Below are 21733 nucleotides of genomic sequence, written 5' to 3'. Positions count from 1 at the left end.
TTCTTTCTGATTCCAGTCTAGTGGCCTTTCTGTTATGTGACTTCAACCACTAGAGACAATTCTGCTTTGAAGAGTCTAAACTAGTGATGTGGTGGTCATGAAGATTTGGGATATTTTTCATGAAAGTAGGAAGATGTTAACTATGAAGGAGCACAAACCATTTGGGGCCTGTTTCGTTTTGATATGGTTTTCAACTCCTTTCTCTACATTTTTATTCTGTCCCAATTTCAAGATTGCACTATTGGAAAATCTATGAAAGTAGTTCTTTGCAAGGAGAATTGATGGCTTTTTCTAAAATTTTTATTGAATATTTTAGTTAGCACAATTATATAGGTTTCAGATATCAATTCTGTAATACCTCATGTGTATATTGTATTGTGTATTCACTACCCAAAGTCAAGTCTCCTTACAAGATCATTTATCCACCCTTTATTTACCCTCTTCTACCTCCCCTCTCCTCCTTTTCCCTCTGGTAATCAACATACTGTTGTTTGTGTCTATGAGGTTTGTTTTCTGTTTTTTTTGTGTTTTTTTTTTTTCCTTAATCCATTCACCTTTTTAACCCAGCCTCCCAACACCCCTCCCCACATCCCTCATTCTGTTTTCTATATCTATGAGTCTGTTTCTATTTTGTTTGCTTGTTTTGTTCATTAGATTTCACATGTAAGTGAAATCATATGGTATTTATGTATATAATTATACAATTTATAGAAGATTGTACTAAACACAACTGTATTTACAAGGTACATCTGTTATATAGGTCTATCTCCTAGTGTTGTTTCCCTACTCATTCAGAGCCTACGGAGGTGGAAATACTATAAATATTTTATTTCTATCAAAATATACCTACTATGATTTAGTGGAATAGCTTTATGTTGCCAAATATATGAATGCCAAAAATCTGCCCTCTTTGCTAACACAGATTCTGTAGCTACAGGGCATATTTATTGAAAGAGCCTACTGTGTACTATGCACCTTCATAGGGATCACAAGGATTCTAAGCATTAATTTAGGAACAACATAATGCCTGCTGCCTTCCAGAAATTTGGGGTTAGGATTAGATTAAATAATGAGCACAGAAAGTGCTGACTGAAGAGGAAGGAGTCACTCCCTCTGCATGAGTTATGGGGAAGATCTGAGAACTGGTAAAAGACATTTGCATTTTACCTATAGGATATACTCACTTTATTTAATGATATTGATCTTGAATACAATCCCTTTGTATTTTCTCTCTAAAAAATGGAACTAAAGAGGAAGTCTTTATAACCTACATTTTCAGACATTTGGAATAGTTACATCATAGTCTGAGACTGAGTGTACAAATATAAAAAGTAGAGATATGAGGCAATTTTCCACTTACTTCAAGTCAGTAGAAATAAGTTTCAATGTTCATGATTTCAACTGGAAATTGGCCTCACCTTTGTACCTTCATGTATACCTAGCTTGAAAATCATTTTATATACAATAAGATATTTCCCTTATATCATTGCATAGATCATTGACAATTTGCATTGTTCATGCATCATTGTATATATAAAATTTGTTTACAACAATTGACTATCATTATACACACCACAGACAATTTTGCATATAGTTTTGCATATGTTATTTGTATATATCATTGACATAATTGCATATACAATAGTAGACAATATGTACATTTCCTTTTTCCTATTCTGCATTTCTTCCCATGATGTCTTTTAATGGCAGAGCCTCTTCTCCAGAAAATAATGAGGCTTCAATAAAGGAGTCCCTGAGGCAGATGGCATGGCGATATCATTTGCATCTCTAATTATTTTGTTAATAAACAATAAACTATATTTAGTTACCAGTGAGAACACTTACATTTCGTAAATGTGCCTCTGACCTTTTTTGTCTTAAGTGAAGGAAACAATAATAAATAGCCAAACCTTATTTTTCACAAAATGCCAGCTGGAGACTAGATTTTGATGATGTAGATGAGAATCAATTTTGAAATTCACTTAATTTTAGCCACTTAGCTAAAAGCTGACACAGAAGTTAATCTACTGTGATGAGTTCAATCTCAATTCTTAAGACTTTCACTTTGGATTGTACATCCTCTCAGCCAAGTCTCCTTGGGGCCTCTGGAGTAGACCAATGATGAGATTCCCCATTCCTCGTGGAATATCTGAGAAAGTCCTTGTTCTTTTCTAGCTCCTTGGAACAGCCTTTCCACACACTCTCCTGAACTGCAGGGGCTGATTGCTTCCTGCCCTGCTAAGCAAGTGATTGTGATAATGTTCACAGGATTGCACGTGCTAATGCATGAGTAATAACTGCAGACCAAGGAAACTTGCTAAAATTGAATTCTAAATAACTGTCCCTTTCTTAGTCCTGTGCACTCTGAGTACATGAGTTTTGATAGAATCCAAGGACCTTTTGAAGATAATGGCTAAATATTTATTTTATAAAGATTTAATTGGTGTTTAATTGATGAAGGCATCTAAAGGATTTTTAAGAGCATGTGAGAACCCACTTACTCTATGGTAAGCCAAGCATACTGTTTAGAATAAACACGGTGAGTGCCTTTGAAAAATGTCCAGTTCCTCTTTACTGAAGATACCATGTGAATCACTAGTATTGTTAAAAATATTTTCTTTGTTACAGTTCAATTTATATTTGTCTTTCATGATCTGTGCTTTTCTTATATGTCATACAACTAGGGTAAAAGAAATCGCCCTCTTGTTTCGGGCCTCTTACTTCCAGAGTGTCATTTATTTATTAAATTGTCCATTCAAATATTCATTTATTATTTAATTATTAATTCTTGTGTTCATTCATTTAACAGATATTTATTGAGTGCCAGTTATGTCTAGAGAACCATGGTTGGTGGTGGTTATTAACTGATAAATAAAATGCAGTCCTGGACTTCAAAACAGTTGGTTATCCTGAGTTTACTAATGTACCTGTTCAGGATTTGAGTTCCATGACTTTATTTATTTATTTCTTCAGCTAAATCCTTACTTCAGTCTTCCCTAAAAATAGAGGTCGGATTTATCTGATAACTTAACCAATAATATTGCATGTTTGAACTCTGAAGCCCTTTTAAATCTATAAACTTACCTTCTCAACTCACTCCAAGCAATATTTCTTGTGAGCTGCTTAGAGAACAATGTTTTACTCTTTCTTTTTTGTCAGAAAGATTAACATTTTGAGAATGATGACATTTTCTGGACAATGCCAGTGAATATGCACTTGGCTAGAGCAATTGGGACACTATTTTTAATTAACCCTGTTGTTTTCAAAATTCCATAGATTTTAATAGGAATGAGTGCTGGAGATGAAGAATATAAAATAAAGCAGTAGATTTGGAAATATGAAATTGACCTTTTGCCCACATAACATTTAATCTTTTTTTAAATATATTTTATTGATTTCCTACAGAGAGGAAGGGAGAGGGACAGAGAGTCAGAAACATCGATGAGAGAGAAATATTGGTCAGCCGCCTCCTGCACACCCCCCACTGGGGATGTGCCCGCAACCAGGCACATGCCCTTGACCAGAATCGAACCCGGGACCCTTCAGTCCTCAGGCCGACGTTCTATCCACTGAGGCAAACCTGCCAGGGCAACATTTAATCTTTTAAAAACATTAGGGTGGTCAATAGTTTCCCAAAACTATGAATCCTTTGATTGCATTTAGAGGTTCAGTGGACAGACATATTGGGGTACAACATGAACCTCTTCAGCCTTTCTTACAGGCAAAGATTGAACAACAGCTTTTTAGTGATTGCAAAGAAGAAACAAGATTTCAGTGACTTGGACGTGGTTATATTTTCACTGCCTTTATTTTTCACACAAGAGACCTCATTTCTATGCACATTATAAGTATGATATCTGTAATACTGTCAACAATAAAAAAGTATGACATCTTTTTCCTAGTAATAAAGTTTTTATTAAATAAAATATATTTTTGTGCATTCTCCAAATAAATAAATTGTATCCTCAAGTATAAAAAAGGTCTAGTAAAATTGTTTATGAAAATTATTTTTAAACCCTTAAAGTTTAGCATATAGGAGTGCTCTATAAATATTTGTTGAATGAATAAATCAGAGGGGTTATTCATACTAAAAATGGAAATGATCAAACTCTTTAATAATGAAAGTTATGTAGAGTCAAAAGCTACTTAGCAATAGTATAAATGATATCTCCCCTGATGGTAATACTACAGGTCAACCAAAACTTGGATCATAACTCTTAGTTTTAAAGCAATAAGAAATTAAAATCACTTGATAGTCTTGCTCATGAATTCAGTATAATAGTTTGTATTTTGTGTCAACTTTCTTTGTAAATGATATTAAAATATAATTAGTTCCATCACCCACTCCACGTAAAATCCCCCTCTAAAGAAATTCTTATTATCCAGCTTTTATTTGAATATCTCCAGTAGTAGAGAGCTCACCGTGTTTGTTTTTTATTTTCCTTTGTTGGTAATAATCCATTTTCTTGGTGTTTTCTATTTTAATACTTCAAAAGTTGTTACATTATAATCTAACTACCTGTAACTTTAAACTTCTTTTCCTAATACCACCACCTGAAGTAACACACAAAATGTCTATTTATTTTCTCTTTGTCATAGTATTTCCAGGAAATTAAAAAAAAAATAAGACCATAGATCATTTACACTGTTTGGTAATTAAATTTAAAAATTAAATGACCGGTAAATGTGCAAGATTTTAAAATCAAATTTACTTATTTTATTTGAACTCATGTACAATAGTTCTTTTTTATTCCCTGCCCCAGGCTACCTCCTGTGAAGATTTGTTCTATATGATGAGAATAGAAATTGCACTGTGGCTTCTATGTAGAACAGGAAGCTGATCAAACTTAATGTTGAGTTCATGTTACTTTCAATGGCTATCCAGCCTTTATGCCTTTTTGTAAGCAGTCTAGTTCTTTTGCCTGACGTTCATTTTTCTTGTTTCTTATAGCATAATCTCAAGGTAAATATGACATTTCAAAGAAAAGGTTGACACTGGGTGGAAAAGGTGGGGATTAAGCAAACCAACAAACAAACAGCCACTGAAGGACACAGACCACAGTATGGTGAGGAAATGGGTTTAGAGGGAGGTGAAATTGGGTAAAGGTGAGATGAATAGTGACAGGAGACAACTTGGGGTAAATGAACACACACACAATATACAGATGATGGATTATAAAGTTGTACATCTGAAACCTTTATAATTCTATTAAGAAATGTCACCAATAAATTCAATAAAAATAAAATAAAACAATAAAAAAGAGTTGACATTTTCAAATCAAAGATCTTAAAATATAATTGACATGTGATGGTCCCTGCAACTATATTATTTATTTATATATATATATATATATATATATATATATATATATATATATGTTTCATTTATATATAAATATGAAACTAACTTTGTTTTTTCAGTAATTCTATTTATCATAACTCAGATACAGGTGTTTTTTTTTTTGTTTTTCTTGTTTGTTTGTTTTTTTGTTTTTTGTTTTTTTACCTCTGAGATGATAAATATGCAAATAGAGGCCTCAATAGGTTTGCTTTTAAGTTTCATACCTAAATATTATCCTATATAATAAAACCCTAATATGCAAATTGACCGAACGGTGGAACAACCAGTCGCTATGATGTGCACTGACCACCAGGGGGCAGACGCTCAACACAGGAACTGCCCCCTGGTGGTCAGTGCGCTCCCACAGGGGGAGGCTGCTCAGCCAGAAGCCAGGCTCATGGCTGGTGAGCACAGCGGTGGTGGCGGGAGCCTCTCCTGCCTCCACTGAAGGCCGATGGTAAGGAGCGAGGGGTCCCGGACTGCGAGAGGGATGTCTTACATCCCCTTAGGGTTCTCGGACTGCGAGAGGGTGCAGGCTAGGCTGAGGGAACCCCCCTCCCAGTGCATGAATTTTGTGCACCAGGCCTCTAGTCAATATTATAAAGAGACCTCCTTATAAATTTTCTTAGTGTAGTATGCTAGATCCTTGAAGGAACAACCATATTTAATGAGGAAACATCTGTTCTCCCAGAAAAGCATTTGTTTCAAATGTGGTAAAATCAATTTGATATTCACTTTTCTTCCTTGGTCTAATTTAAAAATAAAAAGGATTTATAGTACAATAAGTACTCTATGGACAGATGAATGCTTTGACAGTATTGACTCAAAAATAATTTTTAAAGTAAATATTAAGTAAAATAGTAATTAAAAATATGAGTTAAAGCTGCATAATCTATACACATAAAGCATGTATGCTTTTGGAATATGTGATATTATCGTTACATAATTAGGAAACTTTATATCTCTATTCTTTTAAGAAGTAGAAGATGGAAATGTTTTTAAAATATAGTTTATTGATTTTTTACAGAGAGGAAGGGAGAGGGAGAGGGGGTTAGAAACATCGATGAGGGAGAAACATCAATCAGCTGCCTCCTGCACACCTCCTCCTGGGTACATGCCTGCAACCAAGGTACATGCCCTTGACTAGAATCGAACGTGGGACCTTTCAGTCCACAGGCTGATGCTCTATCCACTGAGCCAAACTGGTTAAGCAGAAGATGGAAATTAAGTTGCTCCTTGATTTTCTCTTAGAATACTTAAGCATCTTTGGTTCCTTCCAAGCAGTATTGTGGGATTAAGTCCTCTCATCATTTTAATTACTCTGTTTGATCATTCTTAGTTTTTCAATTTTCTTTATTAAAATGTAAATTCCATGAGTTTGAGCATCTTTTCATATATTTCATGCATTACAGTACTGCCTGTTAAGGTCTCTTGACCATTGTTTTTTTCATTGCTTTGTCAGACTTGTTTATACATGTTGGATATGAGCATTTTGTTGGTTACATGTTTGGAAACACCTTTAGTTAGCCATTTCACTATCTTACTAATGTCTTTGGAAAGTCTATAATTTCTAATTTTAATAGAATCTAATTTATCCATCTTTTTCTATTTGGCTTGTGCTTTTGAGACATCTTATATAATAAAGAGGTAATATGCAAAATGACCATTACTCCAACACACAAGATGGCTGCCTCCATGTGGTCAAAGATGGCTGCCCCTATGTGGACACAAGATGGCTAGCAGGGGAGGGCAGTTGTGGGCGATCAGGCCTGTAAAGGAAGGCAGTTGGGGGCAACCAGGACTGCAGGGGAGGACAATTGGGGGAGACTCAGGCCTACAGGAGAGGTCAGTTGGGTGGAACCAGGCCTACAGGGGAGGGCAGTTGGGGGGGACCAGGCTTGCAGGGGAGGTCAGTTGGGGGCAACCAGGCTGGCAGGAGAGGTCAGGTAGGGGCAACCAGACTGGCAAGGGAGGGCATTTAGGGGTGACCAGGCCTGCAGGGGAGGGCATTTGGGAGGGACAAGTCCTGCAGGTGAGAGAAGTTGGGGGGGACCATACCTGCAGGGGAGGGCAGTTGGGGGGACCAGGCCTGCAGGGGAGGGCAGTTAGGGGTGACCAGGCCAGCAGGGCAGGGCAGTTAGGGGTGACCAGGTCTGCAGGGAAAGGCAGTTAGGGGCAACCAGGCCAGCAAGAGAGGGCCGTTAGGGGTGACCAGATCTGCAGGGAAGGGCAGTTGGGGGTGACCAGGCCTGCAGGGGAGGGCAGTTAGGCGTGACCAGGCTGGCAAGGGAGGGCATTTAGGGGTGACCGGGCTAGCAGGGGAGGGCTGTTAGGGGCAATCGGGCCAACAGGAGAGTAGTTAGCCATCGATCAGGCTGACAGGGGAGTGGTTAGGGGTTGATCAGGCTGGCAGGCAGAAGCGGTTGGTGGCAATTAGGCAGGCAGGCAGGTGAGATGTTGGGAGCCAGCAGTCCTGGATTGTGAGAGGGCAGTCGGACATCCCTCGAGGGGTCCCAGATTGGAGAGGGTGCAGGCTGGGCTGAGGGACACACACACCCTCCCCCCATGCACGAATTTCATGCACCAGGCCTCTAGTTTTTAATAAATCTTTCCCAACCCCAAGAATATAATGTTCTTCTCTCATGTCATCTTCTAGAAGGTTTATGTTCTAGTTTTCACAAGTAGATCTATACATTTTTCACCTTATGTTTTTGGTTAATCCTCACCATCTGAGAATATTTTTTTCCATTGATTTTTAGAGAGAGTGGAAGAGAGGGAGGCAGAGAAGGAGAGAGAGAGAGAAACATGGATGTGATAGAGACATGTGTATTGATTGCCTCCTGCATGCTCCATGACAGGGGCTAAGGATCGAACCTGCAACCCTGGTACATGCTCCCTACTGGAATTAAACCCAAGATCTTCTGGTGCATGGGCAGACATTCTAACCACTTAGCAACATCAGCCAAGTTTCACCTGATTTTTGAGTATAGTATAGGGAAGAGGAGTACTTCCCCTTTTCCCCACATGGATATCCAGTAGATCCTGAATATATTATTGGTAAAAAAAATAAAAAATAAAAAATCCTCCTTTCTCTACTATTTTCCTCTGCTATGCCATAAATTAAGTGCTGATGTACATATGTATGCATATCCTTTTGTTTCAGGGATTTATATTTTATTTATTTGGTCTATTGGTTTATCTTTGTATCCACATTTATGTCTTAATTTACAGTAGTTTTATAATAAGTCTTGGTACCAACAGAATAAGGGTAGTTATCAGGTAAATGCCAGTTAAACTCAAAATGAGACAGAATGTTAAAAAAAAAAAGAGGGCTAAGTAGACCAACTTTTGGCAAGGATGTGGCACAATAGAAACTCTCATGACACTATTGGGAGGGGGGTCAGGGGTAAAAATCTATTCAACTAATTTGGGAAATTGTTGGCAAAATTAACTAACTTAAAATACAAACCTTTGTTGGACCCATAATACTCCACCTGGGCATATACCCATCAGAAGTTCACATAGAGGTGCTCAAAAACATGAACAGAAATGTTGATGGCAGCATTATCCTACCTAATAAAATAGTAATATGCAAATTGACTGCACCTTCGCTACATACGCCCAAGCCACGCCCACCATCCAAAGCCACGCCCACCAGCCAATCAGGGCGAGTATGCAAATTACCTAACAAAGATGGCGGTTAATTTGCATACGCTGAGGGAGGGAGGAGTGAAGACTGAAGACAACTTAGAAGGAAGACGGAGGATAAGCGGAAAGCAAGGTGGCTGCCAGAGGGAAAGCCCGGGTGGGGCGGGACGGGGCGGGGCAGAGTGGGGCGGAGCGGGGCAGAGCGGGGTGAGTGGCAGCGGCACGTGGGTGCAGGTGCGATGGCCGCAACAGCGGCGGCGGCGGTGGTAGCGGCAGCGGATGCGGCCGCAGCGGCCGCTTGCAGGATTTTTCTTGCAAATGGGCTACTAGTCCTATATAATAAAAGCCTAATATGCAAATTCTCCCCTGGGGCAGTTGTTTGACCAGGAGTTTGACTGGGAGACTAGGAGTTTAACCACTCGCTATGATGTGCACTGACCACCAGGGGTCTGCGCAGAACATTGCGGGCATAGGTGATGCACTGCTACCTCTCACCGGCTACCTGGGGCCGGGGATGACAGGGACAGAGGTGCATTGAGAATGCAGGGTGTCCTCCAAGCTTGCTCTCACTCCCCCTGCGACCCTCCCCCCAGACACCAGGGCTCATGCACCAGGGAAGCCCCCATGCTCAGGTGCCATGCAGCCACAAGATGCCCACTCCACACCTGCACAGCCTCCTTTGAGTGAGCCGAGCTGCAGCCCTGGGACCGCAGGGGCCAGTCAGGCTCCTGGTGGGTTTGCATAGCAGCCAGTCTGTGAGGCTGGCCAGGAGAGAGTGTACTGCACACCCGGCTTCGGTGTGGCGCTGCTGGGTGGCCCAGAGGCCACACTGCACCCCGGCCCGCAGCATCTTGCTGTACTCACCTCATCTCCGTGTGGGGACTCTGGCGCCATGACTCAGGAAGAAGGGGGCGTGTGGGGGCCCAGGGGCCCAGGTGCTGCCCAGGGCCCGGAGGTCAGCTGGGCCCTGCCCTTCCATGCCAGACACTCATGCTTTGATCACTGGCCAGGCCTAGGGACTACACCAGTGCATGAATTTCATGCACCGGGCCTCTAGTTTATAATAACTCCAAATGGGAAATAGCCACATATTCAACATTAGAATGAATAAATAGAGTAGTATATTATACAATTTAATATTAGACAGCAAAAAAAATATGCAATTTATTGGTATATACAATTCATGTATGAGTCTCTGGGACAATTCATTAGGGAGGAGGGGCTGACTGTATTTGGAAAAGGACACAATGAGAGCTTATGGGTTGCTGGAAATGATTTCTTTATAGATCTGTGTGGTATCACATGGTTATGCTCATTTTGTGATAATTTGTAATACTAGATGCATGTGATTTGTTCATTTTTGTATGCAGATATAAAGTCTGAATGAAAATGTATCAAAACTGTTTTGAATAGAATACTGGAAATATTATAGTTAGATGTCATCATTTCAACCCAATATTTTTCTTAAAGTAAATTATGGTTCCATAATTATTTCTAAGCATAATATCTCATTAATCATGAAGTTGAAAATGCATTTGTTGAAAATGGGCATCTTAGTTTCTTATTGATGTTCAAACAAATTGATGTGGTGCAGGCTCAGATTTCCAGCTGGTCAAGAACATTTTACATCGTAATTCAGTTAGTTATCCTATTAGGTCTCTTTTTCAGCCTTATGTAATTGACAAATTTCATAAGCATGTCTTTCGTGCCTTAGATAATAAAAATATTAAAAGTGACAGAACACAGAATGAAAGTCTGTAGCACATCGTTAGGGAGCTCTCTTCAAGTTCACATAGTCACTAATCAGCAAATTTGGGGCATAATTATTAATCATTTTTGAATTTACCTAAAACTATTATCTCTCAGACCACATTTCACCATTTTATACTTATAGATATTGTCAAATGCTTAGCTAAAATTAAGTTAGAAATACATCTATAGCATTTCTTGTGTTCTACTACATAAGAATGTGCTCATTAAAGGAAATTCTTATAACCCACCAATGATCACTTCCAGTAACACCACCCCCCGCCATTTTTCTTTTATTCTAAATGTTCATCACCTATATGCAAATTTTTGAATAACTTTGTCTATTTTTTTCTAGATTTACTAAGTCCCCTGTTTTTTAAACTCGTGGGTTTTTTGTTTGTTTGTTTGGACTATCTTTATGGTACTTTTCTGGTAGCTCCTTTGATAAATACTCAAGGAAGCTAATGTTAGATTTATGAATAATGCTAGACCTTTGGGATATAATCTAAATGTTTCAAAAATGTTAAAGCAGCTCTGCCTTTAATTCCCTGTACACAGTGATTCCTTCTGCTCTTCCTAGAACGATCTGAAAGCTGCTGTCCTTGTTGGAGGAGGTAGGAATGGGAGATGTGCAGTTCTGTCTTCCTGTCATCTAACAACAGATGATAAAATCACTTCTTCCTTCTGTTTTGTTTCAAATATACTGGGATACTCCTTTGTTTCAACTTTATTTTATATGAGCAGTAAGTTAGCATATATTTTCATAATGATAATGGCACTAACATTTTAACTTCTGTAGCTCATAACAGGCGTTAATTAATGCTCCTTCTAATCAACAAGTAATTAGACTTGGTTGAAGCTTCTTTGTCCTATTTCTTGTAGGTAGGTCACACGCCACACCTTCTAGCTGTTTATGTCCCACTGTAAATAAAATCTGAGCTCATTAGCAAGCAACTTTTAGCTCTTATGATGCCAGCTCTTTTTTTCTCTTTCAATGAGATAATTCTCACTTTCATGCTTAAACACTATTTTTTAAATGTCTCATTACATCAGTGTTACTATTTTCAACCAGCTTTCATTTGTACCTCATGATATATTTTTTATAATATGCTCACATTCCATATGCTTTTCAGTGTTCAGAGGACCTTTTCAGTTTGTTGAGTTATGTCTTTATTTTTTCTTTTTCAATTTTGAAAAAAAATTCAATCAATAATTCTTCAAATGTTTATATTCTGTGAATTGGTTTTATTCTAGAATTTCTTAGATTTATCATTGAAATTCCCACTTTATCCTCCATGTCTATTTACTTCTACAAAGCTTTATTGATGTATCATTGATGTACACTAATCTCTACATATTTAAATTATAAAATGTGATCTTTCTTATGTATGAATATACCCATGAAACCACCACCACAATCAAGATAATGAATACAACCTATATCCCAAGAAATCTTCTGGAACTTTGTAACCTCTTCCTTTCCCTTCTTTGTCCCCATCCTGAAGCAATCATTGATCTTCTTTTGTTCCTATATATCAGTTTATGTTTCCTAGAATTGTATATAAATCCTTCCAGTCAGCATAATTATGTTTAGATTAATCATCTAGTGTGTATCAATATCCAGTACTTTTTATTGCTGAATCATATTCTGTTCTGTGGATATATACAATTTGTTTATCCATTTATCTGCTGATGGACATTTGAGTTGTTTACAGCTTTGGGCTATTACACATAAAGCTTCTATGAACATCCTGGGCAGGACTTTGTATGTTCACATGCTTCATTTTCTCCTGAGAAAATACCTACGAGGGGAATGATGGGATTATTGGTCAGTAGTGCAGACCACTAGTACCTTCATCCATTCAGATGATTCTTTGCCCTGCTGTGGGTGGGTAGTTTCCTCACATGTGTGGGTTAATTGAAGATTCCAAGGAGCCCCCTGCTGATTCTTGAGAGTTATCTCTATGCAGCTTTTTCCTTGGCTTCTAACTTCAGCCACCTTGGTCTCCCCAGCTCTATCTTCTCAACCCAGGGATTCTGCCAAGTTCTTTCTGTGTCTCAGCCTTGACAAGCTCTCAAGATAGGAAGATGAGGAAATGGGGCTAATTCCATTTATGTCCTGTACCTTAGGAATCTTGGCCCCTTTTTGCCTCAAATCTTATTATCTTGCAAACCATTATTTCATATATTTTATCTGCTTTTTTGTTGTTTCCAGTGGGAAAGTAAATTAGATTTCTGTACTCCGTCTTGGTAGAAGCAGATGTTCTAAAACTCTAACATATTTTGTATATTCTATGGGGACTTCTGTATAAATCCTTCTGATTACCTTTCAGCAGACTAATTATTTGTGAGATAATGTAAGTTGTGGATTTTCCTTCAATGAGATTTTTTTTCTATCAATGACTACCTTTTTTATTTCTAAAACAATCTTTTGGTTCTTTTTAGCATTTGTCTATAAATAATTTTATGTTTCCCTGTTGAATCTGATCATTACTGCTATTTGTAATGCCTAACATGACTTATTTATATATCTGAGAACTTAAAAGTTTATTTCCACTGGTCCTCAATTGCTATTATATCTGGAGTTCATTTGCATTGATCTTTTGACTATGTTAACTGAGTTTGATGGCATTTGTGTTTTGGTTTTTTGTTTTTGTTTTTTTCTTTTTTTGCAATTTAAAACTGTGGTTTGCATGCTCTTCTTGACAACCAGTGTCTCTCTGTCTGTCTCTCTCACTCTCTCTCTCCCATCCTTTTCTGCTCTACAGTTTTGTGATTTTCTCTACTCAGCTTCCCAGATCTCTGGTCCAGAAATACAGCCCACATGGACAACCCGTGCCTTTGCCTGGCAGTGGTATTAGGGAATCACAGGTCCAGTCACCAAGCCAGTGGGAGCCTTTCCTCAGCTCAGCTATGCCTATTTTGCAACTTCTTTGGGCATAGTCTCATATTTCCGAGTCAGTAAGCAGCTGTTTTCTCTTCACAAGCAGAATAGTCCTGGGCTAGTCGGGGTTTTCAGCCCTGGCACATATTTCCTTTGTCTGACACACATAGGATATTTACTTTTATTGATGACCCTCAGAAACCAAGTGTCCCACTTCTTCTGTGTGTCCCCAGATCCCAATTCCAGCAGGCCTCAGCTTCGGTCCTACTCATTGTTTGCATTTTTATTGCCTTTCTCATGCGTGGAGATGTTTACTAGTGTTTTATTTTTGATCCTGGCTATTTTTTTTCAATTTTCTTTTTATCTATCTTATCTAAAAAAACTATGTATTTAGACCGGAAGGAGGCCTCCAAGCCTAAAGTCACAATGCTATCTTGCCTGCAAGTCTCCTTTTCAATTTATTCTTTTCATCTGATACATAAATCTCAACCAGTTATTAAAGATAGTTCTATGCCTAATTGAATTTAAATTTTTTTCTACCGTTAAAGAAAATTGGACTCCAGGCTTATAATCTCCAGTGGTGTTACAACCACCCACTTAGGCATCATGTCCATGCAGGAGCCATTTGTCACTAGAAAAGAAACTCTATGCTCTTTCCTGAACCACCCACTAAGCTTCTTTTTTCTCTCAGAGGTACTAATTTACAAATCAGAAATGGCTATCATAATTATAAGCTATCACTAAGTTTTGGTGCAAGTTTCATTCATTTCTCTAGATTCTTTAGTATAATTTATCACTCAAGTAACACTAGTAAAGTGGATATCTAGAATATGAACACTATGTATCTTTATAGTTCACATACACACAATTTGCACTCACACATATGCACACACACATACACAGAGGAGGAGGGATGTGTGGATGAGAGAGAAAAAAAAGAAGAGGGGGGAAGAAAGGGAGGGAGTTGGAAGGCAAGCAATGGGAGAGAGAGAAAAAGAGAGAATGATTAACACAGGAGAGAATAAGAGGGAGGCAACAACATCCCTACTGTTTAGGGAATAAAGTATTATATTAAGTCAGTTAAGCCAGTCAGAGAAAGACAAGTATCACATGATCTCACTCATATGTAGAATCTAGTGAACAAAATAACCTGATGAACAAAATAGATCCAAAGACATAGAAGTGTGGAACAGACTAAGGGATCTCAGAGGGCAGGGGCCTGGCAGGAATAAATTAACCACATAATTTATATGCATGTATGTATAACCTATGGACATAGACAATAGTGCAGTGAAGGCCTGGGGATGGGGTGGAGGGTGTCAATGGGGAGAAAAGGGGACATCTGAATACTTTCAACAATAAAGATAATCTTTTTAAAAAGGAGTTCTATATAATGCACATCTTCAAGTTACTCTTAAGAATTTACTAATTATTCACTAGAAATTTTTGGTTCTATTGGTTCTAGACAATTATTCTTAAGTCTTCTCAGAAACTAAGAGTTTATGACTATTTAAAATCTCCTCCTCCTATACCTCCTCTTTGACTTTCCTTTTTTTTTTCTTTGAGCTACCACAATAGCCACAGGGAATGTGTTTGCCTGTTGTACTCTCCACTCCATCTTGGGGAGCAACTCTGCTCTCCTGTGTACCATTTTCCTGAATGTTTTTGTCATGGAAGGGTTATCATTCTTCATCCTTGGATTGATAGAGGTTATACATGTCACAAGCCAAATGAACAAAGTAACCAACTTCCCCAAATTACATTGCTTGCTAGATCAAAGAGAAACAGGAACCTTTTCATCGATCTTTCCACTATGTTCCTCATGCAGGCCTGACATTTGCGCTCCCCTTGAGGTTAATCACTATTCTCTCCACATATCCTTCTGCCAAGGAATAAGTTTTAACGTATATTTTTACTTTTTTCAGTTTTGTGCTTCTCTTAAAGTTATCAATAAGTTCTATTCTTTTAAAGTGATGAGATTAATGGGATTAACTAGTTTATGTTAATTGCCTCCTTATTGAAAAATTGTAATGCAGCAAAAAATAGGTAATATAAGGAAATGTATTCTTCAATATTCTTTGCAAGACTAATTAGGGGAAATATTCTTAATTTCAACAATCAGTTGAATATAGTTTCTCTTCCCTCATTGTAATAATTGCTTGTTTACTTCAATGGCCAAACCACCTTGTTGCTTTTGTAACACATAGATAGGACTTTATACACAATTAGATATAGAATTTTTCTCCTAAGTTTGGAACAAGATATCCAAAAGATTGGAAAATATATTTATAATCTCTTGATGACTGGGTACATTGTTATCTGAAAAATTTATCTACGGCTCCTCCAAAATTTTACAGAATTGTAGGTGAAGTATGCATATGAATGATATATTACCCTAGGGAATATTAGATACTACAATGGGAAAAATACACATGCAAATCACACACAAAGTAGAAAGCAGAGACAGTTACTCTGTATCACTAGTGAGCAGATTTTCAGGAAAGTGGTTCCAAGGAGGTTTTGCAGACTGCACTTTCCAGAACACAAATTCTAAGATGGAGACTAACACATAGGAATTTATTAGGGAATTTTAGGTGAACAAGACCTGTGGAAGGGAAGGGAATGAAGCGGAAATAGGCAGGGAGAGAGATTGAGATGCAATGCAGTCTCAAAGGAGGTTTCAACCAATTCTGCAGGGAGTTTTCCCAAGTTGGAGCGAGGGGCCTAGACCTCTACAATCCCCGGTCAAGCAGTCATTGCATCTGTACAACCCCAAGAAGGCGCATGGCCTTGGGTAAATCCCTCTTTTTAATTCTGGAAATTCCTAAAGAGGAATTAGGGCTAACTAGTGTCTTCTGGCAACACTGAATTACAGTCATAAAGGCGGACCTGAGTGGCACATCACAGCCTCTACCACAGGAGGTGTTATTTGCAGGGAACATGCTGATACTTCAGGGAGAATTAGCATGTTCCCAGTTTAATTGACCTTGTGATTATGTGTAGTACAACCTCAATATAACGGATTAATTTGGGTGAGGGGGTATCCATTAAAGCTGCAAGTGCATTATATAATAAAGTAGGTTTTCTGAATGCCTATTATAAAAAAATTGACAAATTATTCCTAGAAGTGGGATCACTGGGGGATATATGTACCCTTATGTTTGTAGTGGCACAATTTACCATAGCTAAGATTTGGAAACAGCCTAAGTGCCCATTAACAGATGAGTGGATTAAAAAACTGTGGCACATCTACACAATGGAATACTATGCTTTGGTAAAAAAGAAGGAATTCTTACCATTTGCAACAGCATGGATGGAACTAGAGAGCATTATACTAAGTGAAATAAGCCAGTTAGAGAAAGATAAATATCACATGATCTCACTCATTTATGGAATATAATGAACAACACAAACTGATGAACAAAAACAGATCCAGAGACAGAGAAGCATCGATCAGACCATCAAACCTCAGAGGGAAGGTAGGGGAGGGTGGGAGTAAGGGAGAGAGATCAAGCAAAGGACTTGTTTGCATGCATATAAGCCTAACCAATGGACACAGACACCAGGGGGATAAGGGCATGAGTGGGGGGGTGGGGGAAGCAATGGGGCGATAAAGACACATAAGTAACACCTTAATCAATATTAAAAAAAAAATGCAAATAAATAAATAATAAATAAATGACAAATTAGTTTACCTGTTTTTACTTATGTAGACATGTTTATATAATCAAAATTAAGTATGTATGAAAAGTTTAATTTCACAGAATAGTTTTCTATATGTATTACTGTATTATAAATTTATACTGAGTAAGTCTAGTGAATGCATGCATTCACCCGTCACCCAGAGTAAACAGATGGTTGGGGCTTGGCTTAGTGCACATGGAAACATCGGCCTGCATGTGTTCAAACTGCTGCAGAAAGTCACACCAAGGGACAACAGAACCAGTTACCAAGAGAGATGTGTGATCACATGCTAATCATCTCCCAAACTTTGTTTATGAGTGATGACTCTTGGATTAAAATGTGTAGACTATAGTTGTAGATATGTAATATTTATTTACTATAAATAAATTGCTACATTGATTTTTTTCCAAAATACAGCCTATTTGCTAAAATTTGTTAAAAATAACAGTGAATTAATAACAAAAAATAACCTATTAATTTAATTATAAGCAAATTTTGCTTAAAAGGATTTTAAAATTAACAGTGTTAATTTTCACATATGACATACAGACCAGAAATTTTACCCATTAAATCTGAAGTCTGTTAAATTAAGGTCTGTAAAATGGAGAGTTTACTGTATTATCTATGACTTCATGTTACAGCAACAGAGTTTACTACTTATAACAGATGTAGTATAGCCTGCAGAGCCTAAAACCTTCAGTACTTAACCCTTTACAAAGAAAGTTTGCTGGCCCTTGATCTAGGGTTCACAGCCATCAAATAATATATCACTTCAAATATAAGAAACTCAATACAGTATATATTTTTCTTGCCTTCTGTCCTTTGTGCTATTGTAATCATGCATTTTACTTCTACATCTCTAATTCATTGTTACTGCTTTTATTTTAAACACTCAATTATTTTTTAAGAAATTTAAAAACACGATAAAATATTTTATACTTATGGACATGTTTACCATGTTCAGCATGTTTCTTCATGGATATATGAGTTTCAATACAGTAATTTATCCTTGGAGCTGGAAAACTTCCATTTCTTATAGTACATATCTACTGGTGATGGATTTGCTCAGCTTTTGTCCTAAATATTGTTATGTTGCTTTCATTTTAAAGGATATTTTGGCTGGATATAGAGCTTTTGGTTGGCAGCTTCCCTTTTATTTTTATTTTTTTCATCACCTCAGATATGTTGTTTCATTGTCTTTCAGCTTGAATTGTTTTTGCTCAGATCTTATTGCCCTCTTCTTACTTTCAAGATTTTCTCATTAGCATTGTTTTTGTTTGTTTGTTTGTTTTACCAATTGATTATGAGGTGTCTTGGTGTGTTTTTCTTTTATTTATCTTTCTTGGAATCTGGTAAATTTTTCATATATCTGGGTTTATATTTTTCAACCATTATTTCTTCAAATGAATATTTTTCTTCCTAATTTCTACTTTCTCTGCTTTTAGTATTCATTTGCATGACTGTTAGGACACAATATTATCCTATAAGTTAGTGGAGTTCTGTTCATTTTCAAGCCTTTTCTGAGCTTCACTTTTAAAGGTTTATATGACCCTGTCTGTATTCAAGTACACTAAAGTGTTTTTTCACCCTCTCAACTTCTAATCTGCTGTTAAGCCCATCCATTAAAAGTTTTATTTCAGATGTATTTTTTGGTCCAAAAACTTTCATTTTTTTTCTTTTTTGTTCTTTCTTTTCTCCATTAAGATTTCATATTTGTGTCTTCAATCCTACCTAATAAAAGAGTAATATGCAAATTGACCGCACCTTCGCTATGTCCAAGCCACGCCCACCAGCCAATCAGGGTGAGTATGCAAATTAACCCAACCAAGATGGAGGTTAATTTGCATACATACCTGGGTCCGGGGAACCTCCTCGGCACCCAGGTCACTCCCAGCTGGCTATCAGGCAGAGGTTTTAGGCTTGGGAAGGGGCCGAGCCTGCCATTGGAGGTTCTGGGTGGGGGCAACTCCTTCCCAAGCCTAAACCTGGGGCGGAGGCTTTAGGCCTAGGAAGGGGCCAAGCCTATTATCAGAGGAGCATGGGGGGGAGCCCTTCCAAAGCATAAAGCCTGGGGTGGAGGCTTTAGGCTTGGGGTAGTGCTGGGGGGAACCCCTTCCCAAGCCTAAACCTGGGGTGGAGGCTTTAGGCTTAGGAAGGGACCAAGCCTATTATCGGAAGTGCGGGGGGTGGGGAAGGACCCCTTCCCAAGCATAAAGCCTGGGGAGGAGGCTTTAGGCTTGGGAAGGGGCTGAGCTTGGGTTCAGAGGGAAGGGGAAAAAATCAATGGAAACATATCCTCAGGTGAGGATAAAAAGAAAAATAAAGAAATGTCATATTCTATGAAAGACACATCTTGAAAATGCTTAAAGAAATTTGTCATTTTTTCAAGGTGAAGGGACTGGGGTCTGTGTTGATGAAAATACCTTGGCGGCTGCGGTGACTGACAGTGGCTGCAGCAGAGGGGTGATGGGGCAGGTGCCTTCCCCTGATCAGCCCGGTAGCCTCAAGCAAAGGGAAGCCAGACTGTGGCTTAGGTCTATAGGACATCCCCTGAGGGCTCCCAGTATGTGAGAGGGGGCAGGCTGGGCTGAGGGACCCCTCCCCAGTGCACGAATTTCATGCACTGGGCCCCTAGTATTTATATATTATCTTTTTATAAATGGCACTAATTTATAATCTCGGTTTTAAAGTCCTGGTCTGCTAATTTTATCATCTCTGTCATTTTTCAGTCAATTTCTATTGACTGACTTTTCTCTGGTAATAAGTCACTATTTTCCTGCTTCCTCAAATGTCTAGTATTTTATAAAAATTTTTCTATTGGGCATTATGAATGCTATGTTGTTGAGTTTCTAAACTTTCATGGCCTTCCTTAATGGAGTGTTGAGTTTTGTTTGAGCAAGGCGTTATTTATTTGTGGGTAAGGTTGATCTTTCTTCAGGTTAGTTACCAACCTTTGTTCAGATGTGTGCAGAGTAGCCCGTATTTTAGGACTAAATTATTATAATCCCTTTCTGAGATCTCTACTGAAACCTAGGGTTGTTCAACAAGTTTGCTCAATCTTGTCTCCTCTGAAATCAATCTAGTCTCAGCCCTGGGCATCCTCTGGTTGCTCATTTGGAAAACTCCCTCCAGGTGGTCTTGAAGAAGGTTGGTTTCAAATACACAGCTCAGTTTTCATCCAGAGTCTGGGCTGTAGAGACTCATTGGTGATCCTGTGCAGCTTCTCAGGGCTCTTTCTTGGCACAGCTGCCTCTCTCTGGCACTCTGTCCTCGGTAGCTGTGCTTCTGGTTTGTCTCCATCTGAGTGATGCCGCTGTTTCTCTTTGGGATACTCCTCCATGTGCTGTGACCAGATGAACCAGGCAGAGAGCCAGGAGCTGGCAGTGCTCACCTCACTTGTTTATCTTCTCTCATGGATCCGGGTCCTGCACTGACTGTTGTCCAATCTCCAAAAGGGTAATTTTACACACTTTGTCAGGTTTGTGACGTTTTGTGGTGGGAGAGCTACTCTATCATAGCTGAAAGCAGAAATAAGCCATATAAACATCATGAAATGAATGACCTCTCTGTGATGATTTACAAAATGATTTTATTAGCATGGCCCTCATTGAATGAATTTATTGTCAGTCTTTAAATTCCTTATTTGAAAATGATGCATATATTTTGGTGTACTCTAAATTGAATAATGTATTGAATATTTTTCTCTTATTTTCTCCCATTAGCAGCCAAACTCACTCAAAAAATTATGTTGCCTATTAGCACCATGCATTATGTCATATTTTCTGTAATGTATTTTTGTGCAACCACAGTTATTTTACATAGTTGTATAAATTAGGAGCCTTTTTGTTCTATATTAGTGCCATTTTCTAATAAATATTTTTGCATTCTTACTATTTACCAATTATTTATTATATTTTGCTAAAAGAATTTCATTTCATTTAGCAACTCAAATTATTTTCCTGGAAATGTGATTATCAAGAGTCATAGGTTATATATCTCTTAAGAGTTAGTGGCCATATTGCCCAATTTACTACCTTAGTTCTCAAAAGTACAGGGGCTTCATGTAAGACTATGGCCTCATCTTAAGAACTAGTGTTCTTTGAACTCTGACCTTTTGACAGCAAAATATATTTTAGAGTTGTGTATAATTACTTTTTGTTACATTTATAATCTACTAAAAGATAAAACCTTGTGTGAAGAATTAATAGATTGTTATGTATTTTTCCTAGTGATTTTTAGTTGAAGAATTCATGGTAAATTGATCAACCCTCAGCCAATTAGTCTTTGACATGTACTAATAAGATCTAATTGAGGAATTATGAAGACATTTGCTCAGGAGAAAATGCGCACATAATTATACCATAAAGAGGTTAGAGCATCACTGTAACCCAGCTGGAAGGATATTAGTGGAAGTCCCAGTGGCATCT

At 38.0% G+C, this 21733-nt stretch overlaps 1 protein-coding gene across 1 annotated transcript in view; it reads left to right on the top strand.

The window, feature by feature from the left end:
- CNTNAP2 (contactin associated protein 2) overlaps positions 1-21733 on the top strand; it is a 1845950-nt gene that overhangs the window by 585598 nt on the left and 1238619 nt on the right. The window lies entirely within an intron of this gene.

Source organism: Cnephaeus nilssonii (assembly GCF_951640355.1).
Source record: "Cnephaeus nilssonii genome assembly, chromosome: 12".
NCBI lineage: Eukaryota > Metazoa > Chordata > Mammalia > Chiroptera > Vespertilionidae > Cnephaeus > Cnephaeus nilssonii.
Note: the sequence above shows the minus strand (reverse complement) of the source record. Positions and strands in the feature narration are given on the sequence as shown.